Genomic DNA, 16,651 nt, shown 5'->3' with positions numbered 1-16,651 from the left:
ACACACATTTATAAATATGTGTTATACACACATACGTATAAGCATATATATTATGTTAATGATAAAAGGATAATGCTTAACCATAGGTAATTATTTATCAAAATACTCTGACTATATTTCTGCTTAAATTTTATTAATAAATAAACAGTAAATATATATGTAAGAAAAATGAAAAACAAAAACAAAAACAAAAAAAAACACCTGAGTACATACAATGAAAATCAGTCACTCTCTGGGAATAAAAAAATAAAGTTGGAAAAACTTTCTAGAAATCTCAACTAAGGCCACTGACTCTTAGTGTAGAAACTCAATATAGAAACTTAACGTAGGTACTCACTGTAGGAAATATTTATTTCACTCATGTGTGAGAGTTTTGGTTTCTGACTTACTGAGGGAAGTTGATTGGACATGGATTCTCAAAGAATATTTTTTCCTTTAGCAAAATCAGATTTAATTAATCAAGTAATATAAGACTTCATCAGAGCTGCTTTTATCTGTAAGATGATTTCATGGTCTCGGGGAAATCACAATGTTTCTGGCATTTCCAAATCTCTTAGTACTTGTCTAATGCAAAGTACAAAGTTCATTTTAAATTTTCCTGGGTATTATAATTTTCACATTTATCAGTTGTTTACATATTAGTGTGAATGAAAGTGTGAGAGTTGGTGCTGATGAAAGGAGGGAGTTCCCTGGGGAAAGCCTGATGGACAGAGACTGTGTATAACTAGGAGAAAAGAGGAGATTTGGGGGCCCAAATACTTAACTGCCTGTTTCACATTTTACCTCTTTTTTGAACCCAGAACATTTTCTAAGGAAAGGTATTTTTAAATTTTATTGAAGATGCTTGACTTCTCTTTCTTGCCAACAAAATGAAAGTCATTTCACAAGGATTATTCTCCATGTGCAAATTGAGTCCATGTCTACTTTACCTGATGCATTCCCAGACCAGGTTTCTTTTTTGATTTGAATCAGATTGTCAAGCCTCTCTAGTTGGGTCATGAATAGTTACAAGTTCCTCCTCTAGGTGATCATTATAAGATCCAAATATGTATCTTAAATGGCTTGCAGAAATTTGCAAAGAAACCTTTAGAACCCCCTAGGATGTATTTACATCTAAATCATTTTTAACCACGAGACAAAAGTTCTTTTCTCCAGATGCTCAAGGTTTACATTTTATGGGGCAGCAGTTTCTCTGAAAAATATATACCTTATTCTAAAAATAGAGCACAAATTGCTCTTCTCTTCAGACTTTCTGACTTTAGACTATTTTATACTGCTGGGACATAATCAATGGAGGAACATCAGTGCATTGTCCTGGTTTCATAAAGAACTTTCATAAAGTCCTGCTTTCATAAAGGACTAAGTAAGGAACAAAGCATTTGTTTTCCTTGTGTAGGCTCTGCAGTTAACATGCATGATTTAATGAATGTGTTTTTGCTTTCCCAAGAGAGATACCAAGTAGTACTACATATTTCAGTCGTATTTTCTTAGAAGTTCAAAAGTTTTGAGTGTAGACCTTTTATTTTGGAGGGGGACGTAAGAGGGGTGACATTTGAGGAATCAAGAGAATCGGGAAAAATATCCTGTTATAAAGTTTTATTGTTTTGTAACTTTTTTTTTCCGACTGTATTTGCCATGGAGTTTTTCTTATAAATGTAATTCCTTCATAATCTGTTTAAAAAACCACAAATACATCACTCAGAAGGATATTTAGGGAACCATGAAGAAGGGGAAAAAAACTCATTGGTTTAATGGAATGCTGTCAAGTCAAATCAGCATCATGAACGACACTGGGGCAGAACTGATACTTTTGCACTGACATGTTAGAAGAAAAGCCCATGCATTATTTAGAAAACTCAGAAATCTGTCAGCTGTATGATTGCCAAGTTAGCAGAAGCAGGAGGATGCTGCTCAAGTTGAAAAGAAATGCATAGGCACAGATCCATATTGTAACCTTTCATGTTCTACACCCACCATGAATAGTCAGCTATTATGCAGTCAGCATTTTTTAGTTTTTCTCTGTTAAATTTTCAAGGTCTTCAAAAGGCAAAAGAGGTAGGTCTTTTATTCTAAAAAAGCGAAATGTATAGGCTGTTATTTTAGTGTTAAAGATGACAAGACCAAAGAAAGACTTTTTCATCTTTGTAAGTGCTGTGCAGATTTCCCAGGAGTGTTTTGGGGTTGTTAAGGTATGTATTATTTTTACACATTTATTGCATGAACAAAGTATTTTCTTAATTATTTTCTTTTCAACAAACAGGAGAAAACACTTTGTTTTAGTGCTTTAACCACACTAGCACATCATTTATAAACATGGAAAGTTTTATTCTCTACTAATATAAATATGATATATACACATCAGCATTTTAATTATTTTTAAATACATATTGCCAAAATATAATTATTGACCTCCTCATGACCTTATGTTACTCCTGTGAGGCAAGTAAAAGGTCAGTACTCTTCCTGTTATCATAGAAAAGAAAAGCACAAACAAATCCAGTGCCTTCCTTAAAGTTACGCACTTTCATAATAGGAGAAAGTTAGTGGTAATAGAAACATGACTTTTATGCTTTCAGTCTAGTGATTCTAGTGTTTTCTATGCTATGGTTATACCCTGACTTTTCACTGTAAGTCACTGTGCATTTATAAGTTTAATTGTCTCTACATCAGAACATTTAATAAAAATCTTCTATTCCATATGAGCTTAATAAAATCTTCTATTTTAATAAAATAGTTTCTATTTCATGTTAGCTGCTAATTTATAGTCAACGAAGGAAAAAAAAAAACACATAACTAGCTAACCAGGAGTAATGGCATAAAATTGGAAAATAAGGTTTTTGGTGTCACTATATTTTGGAAATATCACAAGACAAGTTGTAAAAGTTGAATTCCTAATGATGGTGGTCTAGTTTAAAATTGCATCTTACTTTGGTATAAAATTATAAACTTTTTGATATTACTATTGGAAATAATGCATAGGAGTAATTTTTTTAAAGATTTTATTTATTTATTTATTTTGGGGGCAAAGAGAGAGGGAGAGTGAGAGAATCTCAAGCAGACTCTGCACTGAATGTGGAGCCCAACATGGGGCTTGATCTCATGACCCTGAGACTATGACCTGAGCTGAAACCAAGAGTTGGATGTTTAACTGACTGAGCCACCCAGGTGCCCCTAGGAGTTATTTATAGAACACACATTATCCCCTGATCTCTGGGTCTTTAGCCTTTCTATGGGGAGACATGTGCATACTTTAGCATATTGATGGTTAAACGTTCTTTTTGTAAGCTCTTGTGGGTTTTGTGTTCCATAAAGGACCCCTTTGGTAGGAGTATCGATTTACACTTTTTTTTATTTTCAGAAAACTCATAATTATCACCATTATCTGGAAGTTCTACTGACAAAATCACAGTAAGTGAAACACTCAGGGAGCTCAGCTGATATTTTCAGTCTACCTGTGGAATGGTCTGAGGTCTAAATCACCACTTGTACCTAGCTCTTGTGTTTCTTAATGATGTTTCCAAGTCTATCCTCTCCTTTTTCTCTTCACCATCCTCTTTTTACTACATTTCTGAGCTGTGTCTACTTTTGGAATTAACTGCTGGATATATTAATAACATTTCATATACTGCAATAATGTTTCTGGAAGTGTGTGAGACAGAGAAAGAGAGAGGAAAGAGAAAAAGAAGAGAGACATGTCCCTCCTAGGCAAAATCTTCCTGACTATTTCTGATTATTTCCCATTTTGGATTTATCAATACCTGTTATAGTTATTTATAAAAATGCATTTGGTACATACTTCACTTTATAAAGTATTTGTGTGGATTGTAGATACATTTACAATCTACATAAATTGTAGATTACATTTGATCAGGCTGAATCCCTGCCTTCAAGCAAGAAACAAGAACTGTCAAGATGGTTTGGAAATGAGGAAAAATAAGAGGATGCATTTGAAACTAAGTTGCAAGTTTGCAGAGGAAGCCAAATGATTATTGGATGTTGGGAGATCTGGGTTCTAGAACCATGTCTACCAAGAAACAATTCTCTTCTTATAGCTGACCCTCAGTTTTTTTTTGTTTTTCTTGTGTGTGTGTGTTTTTTTTTTTTGATATATAAAAATAAGAAGTGGAAATAGATGACATTTAAGGTCAATAACAGCTATGGTAATTCTACCTTTGGGTATAGGATAACTGGTTATTCTGGCACTCTAATTTCAGAAGGGAGCAAGAGAAGTGTTCTATACATATGTAAGGGTGGCCATTTAGTTCAGAGACTGCTTATAAATAAATCTTAGAAAACTAATAATCCAGATATGGTTTGATTGTCAGCTCTCTGTTTCTTTTCTAGAATTCTAGTATAACTAGAATACATCTTCTTTTTTTTTTTTTTAAGATTTTATTTATTTATTTGAGAGAGAGAATGAGAGAGAGCACATGAGAGGGGGGAGGGTCAGAGGGAGAAGCAGACTCCCTGCTCAGCAGGGAGCCTGATGTGGGACTCGATCCCTGGACTCCAGGATCATGACCTGAGCCGAAGGCAGTCGCTTAACCAACTGAGCCACCCAGGCGCCCTAGAATACATCTTCTTAATACACATTAGATAATGCTGAATTGCTATGTAATGCATCTCAACAACACATGGCAAAAAAAAAAAAAAAAAAAGAAAAAAATAGCCCTTGTCCAAAACCTCCTATCCCCACAATAAAAGGGTAAAATCATTAATATATGATGGAAGAAGAATTGGGCTTATCATTGTTCTTGAAAGAGTTAAAACTGAAATGAGAAACCTTCCCTCTCCTTTACTTATAGAACCAGATCAATTATATTTATCTTCCTTCAGTTTAGAAAAGCTCTGATCTCCATGAACTATATGGCTTACCATACTATGAATAAGAAAACATTAAAGGTCTCATTGGACTATCTAAACAGACTTTCCATAAAAAAAGCTGTAACTAAATAAAATGCTATCGATTGTGTACTTCAGTCATTCAGCAATACTTCAGGGTATAGTCCTCCCTGGAAGCATTAATGTTAATGGGCATGGCATACATTCATTGAAAGGAAATATATACCTCTTAGTTTGTATTTCAGCCATTTAGGCATATTGTATGATCTACTTTACTTGATTTATCTAGTCTATAACCTTTCTTGCATTCTAAAAACTGGCACTGCATTCTAATAGCAGAAAAAAAATCTTTGTCTCATTGAATCAGAATTACCTACTTGCAAGTAATCCATTTTCATATGTAAGCTTTGTTGTACCAAATTTACTTTGAAGTATGTAGAACATGTCTTTGTAGAGTACAAGGACATACCTCCAGGCACCTGCCAACTAATAGGGAAGGAACCTTTCAGTTTCTTGTTATTTTTACTATAAGAACTAAATGCAGTGGAAAAAAATCTAATGACAAAATGCAAGTAGCACAGTTAAATTGTTTAGAATGAAGCATTTTTACATGTCTATCACCTTGTTGATCTTCCACAAATTTAGAGTACAGAAGTCTAAATCTTCAAAGCTTGAAAAACAGAGGTGGAACATAAACTAATCTTCATTTTTTCTCTATCATCTTACAGCAGCACTAATGGAAATGTATTTTGTTTAATGACTCTGAAATCCTGTTTGTAATTAGATGTGGGAATTGGTCTTTGTAACAGATGATACTGGAATAATAATATGAGAGATGCTACACTAAGACTGCTATCTTCCTAAATCTATATCATTTTTCATTTTATTGACAGGAGATGTGTGCAAGAACAAAGAAATTGATTTTAAAAAGGAAGAAAATAAGTTCTAATAAAAACTTCCAATCCAAATATTTTAGTGTTACTTTTAATATACTGACTGTAGTGGGAGTAGGAAAAGGCATGCACCTTGTGTTTAATTTTAGGAAACAAGGGTTTTAGATTTGTTGCTTTGTTCCTGATAATAATCTTTGAATGTTATTGCAAAGACTAAATAGAGAAGTTTAATTAAGTGCCAGAGACCATATTACTGAAGCATGTGTTTTACGTTAGTATGATCACACAATACTACCTTCACACACATTAATACCTTCTTTTAAAGAACAATTTTATCTTCAAACAAAGAATGTAAAGACTGGACAGACTGAGTGCAACAGCTATTCTGTACATCATGTTCTTCATTGTCAGTAAATGCTACTGTCACAAATAATTCTGGTCACTAAAGATTTAGTAATGCTTGTAGGTCTTAGATCTTTTTCCATTTAATGCTAATGGACTCCAGGAGCCACAAAAAGCCTTAGAAAGAAACGTATTATAGATAGGTTTCATCTTCCCTTCAAAACATATGTATTATTGATATTTATGGTAATAAGAATGCTTGGACACTTTCTTGGAGATTTTGATTAGTACATACTTAATAGTATATGATGATTAATTTAGTTGTTACTGCATTCCTTTGCTTTCTAATTCATGTGCTAGACTCTTCTTAGTAGATCCAAGACTTGGCAAAAGAGAAAAAAATATTGTGAAGCACTTCCTTGGAAGTTCAAATTTGTTTAGCAATTTAGCTCACAAAGCAGTTTCACACTTACTTATTTCCTTTGATTATCACAAAAATTCCATAAAGTAAGTAGAACAGGTATTATTATCTTCTTGGTAGTTGAAGAAACCAAAGCCCGAAGAGGCTCAGCAATTTGGCTAAGTTCAAATAGATAGTATATAGTCAAATACATTACTTTCAACTCCAAAGCCAACATTATTCCATGGCAAAATAACTCATGGTGAAGAAATTAAAGCGATAACACATATGGTTTCATCAATATACAGGTTAATAGATTTTGGTGACTTCATAATGTGTAGGAATACAATGTAATTAGAAAGAAAATTTCCCCAAACAGTGGGTTCATGACTCTGCTCACATTGCAAAACAATGGAGTAGATTTCAATCTGATGATGGTGAACATAATCTTTATTTGCTATGATAACTAGCATTTTTTTCATGAAATTTTAGACCATCACTGGGTTCCCTACTCTTTTCATACAAAAGAAATCAAAGATCATATCAGTGAAAAAGCAAAAATTATAAAATCCTTGTTTCTTAAGATTAAAAACAAGGGATGTGCAGTTTACTTCCCTTCTTGCAATATATTGCAAACACCAACATGTATATATTGGAGTTTATCATTAGATTTTCTTTTTTTACTTCTTAAAAACAGTGCTTTGTTATTGGCATGCATAATATGTTAGCTATAAGGGCTAATGAAATAACCCGTTTGTTCAAATGTACAAATTAACTCTAGGGATTCTAGCTGCTTCATTATGAAATACTAGAAAGCTCCTTATACTTATGCAGCAATGTGATAATTGTTCAGTTTTCCTGTTTATATTCATTAGCCTAGAGCAGTCTCATACATAAAGTTGGTATGATAAATATATAAAGGATAAATCAATTGTATCAACTTTGGTAGATGTTTCTGGAACATAGTTGGTAGCCAAATAAATATTTACTGGATGCTGATTATGTAGTATGCCATTTCATTATATATATAATATTGAAAGTCCTATGGATTAATATACTGTAGGACATACTGTAATTCCTCTGTCTTCATTATTGACAAAAATTATTTTGCCAATTAGAAACAAAGAACCACATTCCCCTGCAATGTTCAAAATAAATACATAAATGGAAATTTTATAACTAACATTGTTTTGTCTTCTAAACAGCCTACAGGAAAGTATGCTTAAAGATAAAATAGCTAAAATGAACAATTCTGTAATAAGTTTTGATTTAGAAGCTGTTGTTGTGATTTACTACTGCAAGAAAAGTCAATCAGTCTATTACAGTAGTTTCTTAACAATGGATTATTTTGGATAACTTCCAATTTGAAAGATAGGCTTTGTCTTAGGATGGGAGCATTAGTACAGGGAAATTCAGGTATTAGGCATGGCAGGTAATATAAAAAAGTGATCATAGAGAATTTGGAGAAAATTTAAAAAACTGAAAGTACTAGATTATAAGATCTAAACTTTTTATTTTTCATGTTTATATTTAAATTCATAGTTAACAGATAGTGTGATATGAGTTTAAGGAGTAGAATTTAGTGATTCTTTACTTACATAAAATACCCAGTGCTAATCACAACTACCCTCCTTAATACTGATCACACATGTAGCCCACCCCCCTCCCGCCCATCCCCCACCAGCAACCCTCAGTTTGTTTTTTACACTCAAGAGTCTCTTTTATGGTTTGCCTCCCTCTCTTTTCTTCCCTTTCCCTTATGTTCATCTGTTTGTTTCTTAAATTCCACGTATGAGTGAAATCATATGATATTTGTCTTTGACTGACTTATTTCGCTTAGCATAATACACTCTAGCTCATCCATGTCACTACAAATGGCAAGATTTCATTCTTTTTGATGGCTGAGCAGTATTCCATTGTATATGTATACCACTTCTTCTTTATCCATTCATTTATCAATGAATGGGCACTTGGGCTCTTTTCATAATCTGGCTATTGTTGATAATGCTATTAACATATTAACATCAGGGTGCATGTGCCCCTTCAAATCAGTATTTTTGTATCTTTTGGGTAAATACCTACTAGTACAATTGCTGGGTCATGGGGTAATTCTATTTTTAACTTTTTGAGGAATCTCCATACCGTTTTCCAGAGTGGCTGCACCGGTTTGCATTCCCACCAACAATACAAGAGGGTTCCCTTTTCTCCACATCCTCACCAGCACCTGTTGTTTCTTGTGTTGTTGATTTTAGCTATTCTAACAGGTGTGAGGTGATATATCATTGTAGTTTTGACTTCTGTTTCACTGATAATGAGTGATGTTCATAAACTTTTCATGTGTCAGTTGGCCATCTGGATGTCTTCTTTGAAAATATGTATTCATGGCTTCTGCCCATTTTTTATTGGATTATTTGCTGTATGGGTGTTGAATTTTATAAGTACTTCATATATTTTGGATACTAACCCTTTATAAAATATGTCATTTGCAATTACTTTCTCTAATTCCTTAGGTTACTTTTAGTTTTCTTTATTGTTTCCTTTGCTGCGCAAAAGCTATTTATTTTGATGAACTCCCAATAGTTCATTTTTGCTTTTGTTCCCTTACCTTCTGCAATGTGTCTAGTAAGACATTGCCACAGTCCATGTCAAACAGGTTGCTGCCTCAAGGATTTTGATAGATTCCTTCTTATGTTTAGCTTTCATCCATATTGAATTTATTTTTGTGTTTTGTGTAAGAAAGTGGTTCAGTTTCATTCTTCTGCATGTGGCTGCCCAGTTTTCCAAACACCATTTGTTAAAGAGACTGTCTTTTTTCCATTGGATATTCTTTCCTGGTTTGTCAAAGATTAGTTTACCATATAGCTCTTGGTCAGTTTCTGGATTTTCTATTCTTTCCATTGATCTGTGTGTCTTTTTTGTGCCAGTACTATAGTGTCTTGATGACTACAGCTTTGTAATATAACTTGTGCTGCCTCCAGCTTTGTTCCTCTTTTTCAAGATTGCTTTGGCTGTTTGGGGTCTTTTGTGGTTCCATACAAATTTTAGGATTATTTGTTATAGCTCTGTGAAAAATGCTGGTAGTATTCTGATAGGGATTACATTAAATGTGTACATTGCTTTGGGTATTATAGACATTTTAACAATATTCTTCCACTCCATGAGCATGGGATGTTTTTCCATTTCTTTGTGTCATTTCCAATTTCTTTCATAAGTGTTCTATAGTTTTTAGAGTACAGATCTTTTACCTCTTTGGTTAGGTTTATTCCCAAGTATCTTATGTATTTTAGTGCAATTGTACATGGGATGGATTACTTGAACTCTCTTTCTGCTGCTTCATTATAGGTGTATAGAAGTGCAATAGATTTTTGTACACTGATTTTGTATCCTGTGACTTTGCTGAATTTATGTATGTTATAGCAATTTCTTGGTACAGTACCATGTTGTCTGAAAATAATTAAGTTTGAGGGGCTAATGGGTGGCTCAGTCAGTTAAGTGACCAACTCTTGGTTTCAGCTTAGGCCATGATCTCAGGGTAGTGAGATTGAGCCTTGCATCAGGCTCTGCACTCAGTAGGGAACCCAAGCACTACTTGGGTTTCTCTCTCCCTCTCCCTCATCCTCTCCTGCTTGTGCTCTCTCTCTCTAAAATAAATAAATAAGGAAGGAAGGAAGGAAGGAAGGAAGGAAGGAAGGAAGGAAGGAAAAGAAAGAAAGAAAGGAAGAAGGAAATTATAAAGAAAGAAAGGAAGGAAGAAGAAGAAAGACTAAAGAAGAAAGAAGAAAGAGAAAGAAAGAAGAAAGAAAGAAGAAAGAAAGAAAGAAAGAAAGAAAGAAAGAAAGAAAGAAACAAAGAAACAAAGAAACAAAGAAAGAAAGAAAATAAAAGAAAGCAGAAAGAAAGAAACTTTGACTTCTTCCTTGCTGATTTGGATGCCTTTTACTTCTTTTTGTTGTCTGATTGCTGAGGCTAGGACTTCCAGTACTTTATTAAATAACACTGGTGAGAGTGGACATGACTGTCTTGTTCCTGACCATAGAGAAGAAGCTCTCAGTATTACCCCATTAAGGATATTAGCTGTGGGTCTTTTGTATATGGCCTTTATGGTGTTGCATATGTTCCCTCTATCCCTACTTGTTTGGGGGCTTTCATCAAGAATGGATGTTGTATGTTTTCAAATGCTTCTTCTGCATCTATTGAGAAGATCATATGGTTTTTATCCTATCTTTTATTAATGTGGTATATCATATTGATTGATTTGAAAATATTGAACCACCCTTGCAGCCCAAGAATAAATCCCACTTGATCATGGTGAATGATTCTTTTAATGCACTGTTGGATTCGATTTGCTAGTATTTTGTTGAGAAATTTGCGTTCATGTTCATCCAGGATATTGGCCTCTACTTCTCCTTTTTAGTGGGGTCTTTCCTGGTTTTGGAATCACAGTAATGCTGGCCATGTAGAATGAGTTTGGAAATTTTCCTTCCATTTCTATTTTTGGAATTGTTTGAGAATAATATGTATAAACTCTTCTTTAAATGTTTGGTAGAATTCCCCTGGGAAGCCATCTGTTCCTGGACTTTGTTGGGAGATTTGTGATTACTGACTCAATTTCTTTGCTGGTTATGGGTCTGTTCAATTTTTCTATTTGTTCCTGTTTCAGCTTTGGTAGCTTGTATATTTATAAGAATTTGTCCATTTCTTCCAGATTGCCCAATTTGATGGCATATACTTTTTCATAATATTTTCTTACAGTTGTTTGTACTTCTGTGGTGTTGGTTGTGGTGTCTCCTCTCTCATTTGTGATTTTATTTGTGTCCTTTCTCTCTTCTTTTTGACAAGTCTGGCTATGGGTTAATCAATTTTATTAATTCTTTCAAAGTGCCAGCTCCTCGTTTCATTGATCTGTTCTACTGGTTTTTTTTCTATATCATTTATTTCTGCTCTAATCTTTATTATTTCCCTCCTTCTTCTGGCTTTAGGCTTCATTTGTTGTTCTTTTTCTAACTCCTTTAAGTGTAAGGCTGTATTTTTGAGACTTTTCTTGCTTCTTGAGGTAGGCCTGTATTGCTATATCCTTTCTCTTAGGGCCACTTTTGCTGCATCCCAAAGGCTTTGTACCATAGTATTTTCATTTTAATTTGTTTCTATGTCTTTTTAAAATTTCTTATTTAATTCCTAGTCAACCCATTCATTCTTTAGTAGGATGTTCCCTACCTTCCATGTATTTGTGTTATTTCCAATTTTTTTTCTTGTGGCTGACTTCATATTCATAGCATTGTGTTTGGAAATATGCATGGCATGATCTTAATCCTTTTGTATATGTTGAGGCCTGATTTGTGACCCAGTATGTGATTTATTCTGGATAATGTCCCATGTGCACTCTAAAAGAATGTGTATTCTGCTGCTTTAGGATAGGATTCTTAATATAGCTGTTAAGTCCATCTGGTCAAGCATGTGATTCCAAGCCTTTGTTTCCTTGTTGATTTTCTCTTTAGATGATCTGTCCATTGAAGTAAGTGGGGTGTTAAAGTCCCCTATTATTATTGTATTATCAATGAGTTTCTTTATGTTTGTTATTAATTGTTTAATATATTTGGGTGCTCCAAGTTGGGGACATAAACACTTACAATTGTTAGATCTTGTTCGATAGACCCCTTTATTTTGATATAGTGCCCTTCTCCATCTCCTGTTAGTCTTTGGTTTAAAATCTAGTTTGTCTGATATAAGTATTGGTACTTTATGTTTCTTTTGAGGTCCATTTGCATGATAAATTGTTCTCCATTCCCTCACTTTCATTCTGTAGATATCTTTGGGTCTAATATGAATCTCTTGTAGCATATAGATTATTCTTGTTTTTTTTTTTTTTCCATTCTGATACCCTATGTCTTTTTTTTTTCTTGCTTAAAATAGCTAAAGTTGGGGCACCTGGGTGGCTCAGACGGTTAAGCATCTGCCTTCGGCTCAGGTCATGATCCCAGGGTCCTGGGATCGAGCCCCACATTGGGCTCCCTGCTCAGCGGGAATCCTGCTTCTTCCTCTCCCTCTGCCTGCTGCTTCCCCTGCTTGTACACTCTCTCTCTGTCAAAAATAAAAATAAAATCTTTAAAAAAAATAGCTAAAGTTGCTTCCATTATTGCAATTAACTGACTGATATGTCAGTCAAAAATTAATAAGGGAAAAATATGGTTGCTAGTATTTTTTTATACTTTTTTTAATTATTATGTTCAATACCTTATGTCTTTTGATTGGAGCATTTAGTCCATTTACTCTCAGAGTGATTACTGATAGATATGAATTTATTGCCACTGTATTACCCGTAAAGCTGGTGTTTCTGGAGATTTTCTCTGTTCCTTTCTTGTCTTTGTTGCTTTTGGTCTTTCCTTACCACTCAAAGAGCTACCTTTAATATTTCTTGCAGGGCTAGTTTAGTAGTCACAAACTCCTTTAGATTTTGTTTGTCTAGGAAACTCTTTATCTGCCAGGAATGGACAGCAATCCCTGTACTGATGGATGAAAGATTACTCCAAACTTTGCTGTGAAAGAGAGGAGAAGGCAAGAGGGTCAATGCTCAGACCCTTTGCTTTTTTTTGTTCCCGCTTTTATTGGTCCTTCAGGATAATCACAAATCCTTATCACTGTTTCTCAAACACATGATGTATGACAGTGGGTCTTACTGGAACTGGGAGGATCTGTTTACATGAAAGATATGATATGCTAATCTGCATATTCTATGAATTCTGCTAAACATAGCCTAAGGGACAATGCATACATCTCTTAGATCATAGGGTGGCTATTTGAGCTAAGAAAGCTTCGGGGGAAGACAACTCCCCGCAGCATTCCAAAGATAAAGTGGTCATGCAAGCCTTGGCCTCGGCATTCCAAAGGCCTACGCCTTTTCCCAAAACCTTCCCTCACCCTCAGCAGCCTCCATGCTGCATTTTAGCAACCCAGGTATTATGGTTGATTTCATGCTCTACATTAACCCCAACATTTATCTCTTCTTCTATTATGAATGGCAGCCTTTTTGGATATAATATTCTTGTCTGCGTATTTTCCCATTCAGTGTGTTGAATATATCATGCCACTTTCTTCTTGCCTGCCAAGTTTCTGTGGAGAGATCTACTGGTAACTTAATTGCATTCCCTTATAATTTAGGGATTTCTTTTCTTTTGCTGCTTTTAGGAGTTTTTCCTTATCTCTGTATTTTGCAAATTTTACTATGATATTCTTGGTGTTGTCCTGCTTTTCTAGATTTTGATGGGAATTCTGATGGGAGTTTTGATGGGAGTTCTCTCTGTCTCCTGGATTTGGATATCTGTTTCCTTCCCCAGATTAGGGAAATCTTTTGCTATAATTTGCTCAACTAAGCCTTCTACTTCTTTTTCCCTCTCTTCTACTTCTGGGATTCCTGTGGTCTAGATGTTTTTAAGCTTTCTAGAATCCCTGAGTTCCCTACGTCTACATTCATGATCCAATACTTTGCTTTCCCTCTTTTTTTCATTTTCATTATTTTCTATAATTTTATCTTCTATATCAGTTATTCATTTCTCTGCTTCTTCCATCCTTGTGGTCATTACATCCAGTCAGTTTCACATTTCAGTTATAGCACTTTTTATTTCATCCTGACTAATTTTTAGGTCTTTTATTTATATAGTATGGGGTTTCCTGGTGTCTTCTATGCTTTTCTCAAGCCCAGCTAGTAACCTTAAGATTGCTGCTTTAAATTCTGGGTCAGGAATATTACTTATATCTGTTTCGATTAGATCCCTGGCCATGAACTTTTCCTGGTCCTTCTTTTAGTATGATTCTTCCATCTTGGCATTTTGTCTAGGTCTCTGTCTTCTTTTGTGTGTTAGGAAAGCCTGTCATGTTTTGTGCTCCTGAGAGTAATGGCTTTATTAAGAAGAGGTCATATACTGTCCAGGGCCCAGTGCTTCAAGAAGTGTCTCTGATGTATGCTGCATGCACTCTGCTGCTGTGTTTTGACTTCCCTTTCTCTCAGGTCAGTTCTCTATATGGTTCCTCCTTACCTGCCATGGAGAGTGTTTGGACCTTGTCTAGAGTGTGGTAAGTTTTAAATAGGTGTGTTCTGGTCCTCTTGTTAAAAGAGGCCTGATCCTATTTCCATTAGAACTGAAGCTTTGCAGTGCTCTATGGTCAGTTTACTTTATGTGCACAGGGTGTTTGTGCTGTTCTTCTGGGGGAGGGGCCTGATGCTCTGGTTCTCAGGCACACTTGCCCTAGTAAAGAAGCACCTGCAGTGTACAGGTGGGGCATAGCTTGGTGTAAATGGCTCAGACCTCCACTGTTGGCTCTGTTCTGCTCACTGAAGTCAGTCCATGCTGATGGGTGGGGGAGAAAAATGGCACCAGCCCTCTCCCTTGCCTTTTGCTTCTGTCCACTGTCCAGAAAGCCCTCACAGAAGATCAAATAATCTTTCTTCATGTGTCCCAGGTGTCCCTCAGATCCCTGCCTTAACCCTTTCTATGTCCGGACCATCTGCACACCTGGCATCACTGTGCACCTCTGCTGTATCTCATAAACACAGGCTGAGTTCTAAAACGCCAAGCTTTAAGGACCTGGTGCAGTGAGGATCCATGCTAGCCTTCTAGGGGAGGGACTTGCTACACTGGGGCTGGTGCCAGTTTGTCCCAGAAGGGCAGTTGCACCCATATGCAGGAGTTGAGTTTAGAGTAAAGCACAGCAAAAGGCCTGAGTCCAGGTTAGCTGCCCTCGGCAGGTGTCTCTACCCCTAAGCTTAAGGGGTGTGGTAGCACAAAGGCGCCCACCAGCTCTTTTGTCCTCTGAGAGGCAATACCACCTTTCCCAGATGCACTCCAAGAAGGGGGAACTATCCCAGTGCATCCCAGGGGGTGTCTCTAATGGCACCATCTGCTCCTGGGACTCTGCTGTCCTCCACAGGAGCATCATTGCAGTGCCCATCAGGCTCACCACCAGCCATGGTGCAGACTTCTAAAACTGCAGTCTTTGTGGTCCACTGCTTGTAAAACTCATGATAATCAGCCCCTCTAGTTTTCCCAGTCAATGGTTTTGGGGAAGTGTTTCCCTGTGCGATCCCCTGTGTACTGCTCTCTCTCTCCCTTTCTCTGTCTCTTTTTATCTCTTGTCTCTTTCTGTGACCAGGGCTTCCTCCCCTCTGCAGCACCTGAGATCCTTTTCTCCCTCAAATCATGTCTCCACACCTACTATCTTCCACGATGTGATCTCTTCTCTCCCTCTAGTTGTGCAGTTCATTCTGTCAGTCCTCAGATCAATTTATTGGATGTTCAGAGTGACTGAATATTTACCTAGCTGTGTTCAATGGATGAGGCAAAGGATAGGGTCCTCCTCCTACTCTGCCATCTTAACTCTCCCTTTTGAGTATAAGATATTTTGATATGTTGCTAATCGTTTTGATAACGTGTCAGGATAAATGAAAGAGGGCAGTGGTGGGTGTTGGTTAGTAGATATAAATCTAAAAGTAATTGGAAAAACATAAACTAAATCGATGGGGGCCTAGATATCCCAAGGCAAAAGTCAAGTAATGGTTGGAATGGAGTCATTGGAAATCTGTAAAAAGTCATGATAGCAAATAAAAAAGAGGCTCAAATAAAATAAAATCCAGAAATGCCAGATTAGAATGGTCAGTAAAATAAGCAATTAAAAAATATACAAGAATAAGCCTAAACATATCTACATTTTTTCCACCTAATTGTGGAAATACTCAGGGAATCTCATCATGCTTAGTTGAATTAGTTATACAAACTATACTGAATTAGGAAATTCCTAAAGATAAGAATGCAATGTAAGTCAGAAAGAAAGCAACCTTAAAACTCTAATACCAAGGAAGTATAAGTGTGAGATTATACTTTTAGTCACCTAAGACATCAGTACAAATATAGAGTTTGAAAGACATTATAGATATATTGCCAAAAATACCCTAAAGATAAGTAACAGAATTGTTATTTTTACTCATGTATAGATCCACCCAATCCATCTATTCTTCTTTCCTTTAATTCATGTATTCATTCAATAAACATTTATTGATTGCCTACTCTGTGGTACTGTTGTTAAGGGCAATAAGATACAGTCTTTTCCCTGGAGATACTCATAGAACTGTTGTGAAGATAAAATGAAATAATGGTTCAAAAGCGCTTTCAAAAGTTAAAAGTGC

The 16,651-nt window shown here is 35.7% G+C and overlaps 1 protein-coding gene across 1 annotated transcript in view; it reads left to right on the top strand.

The window, feature by feature from the left end:
* Positions 1 to 16,651, top strand: part of LOC116623158 (dachshund homolog 2) — a 259,182-nt gene that overhangs the window by 32,808 nt on the left and 209,723 nt on the right. The gene's annotated exons all lie outside the window — the stretch shown is intronic.

Source organism: Phoca vitulina, unplaced genomic scaffold (genome assembly GCF_004348235.1).
Source record: "Phoca vitulina isolate PV1807 unplaced genomic scaffold, GSC_HSeal_1.0 scaffold57, whole genome shotgun sequence".
NCBI lineage: Eukaryota > Metazoa > Chordata > Mammalia > Carnivora > Phocidae > Phoca > Phoca vitulina.
Note: the sequence above shows the minus strand (reverse complement) of the source record. Positions and strands in the feature narration are given on the sequence as shown.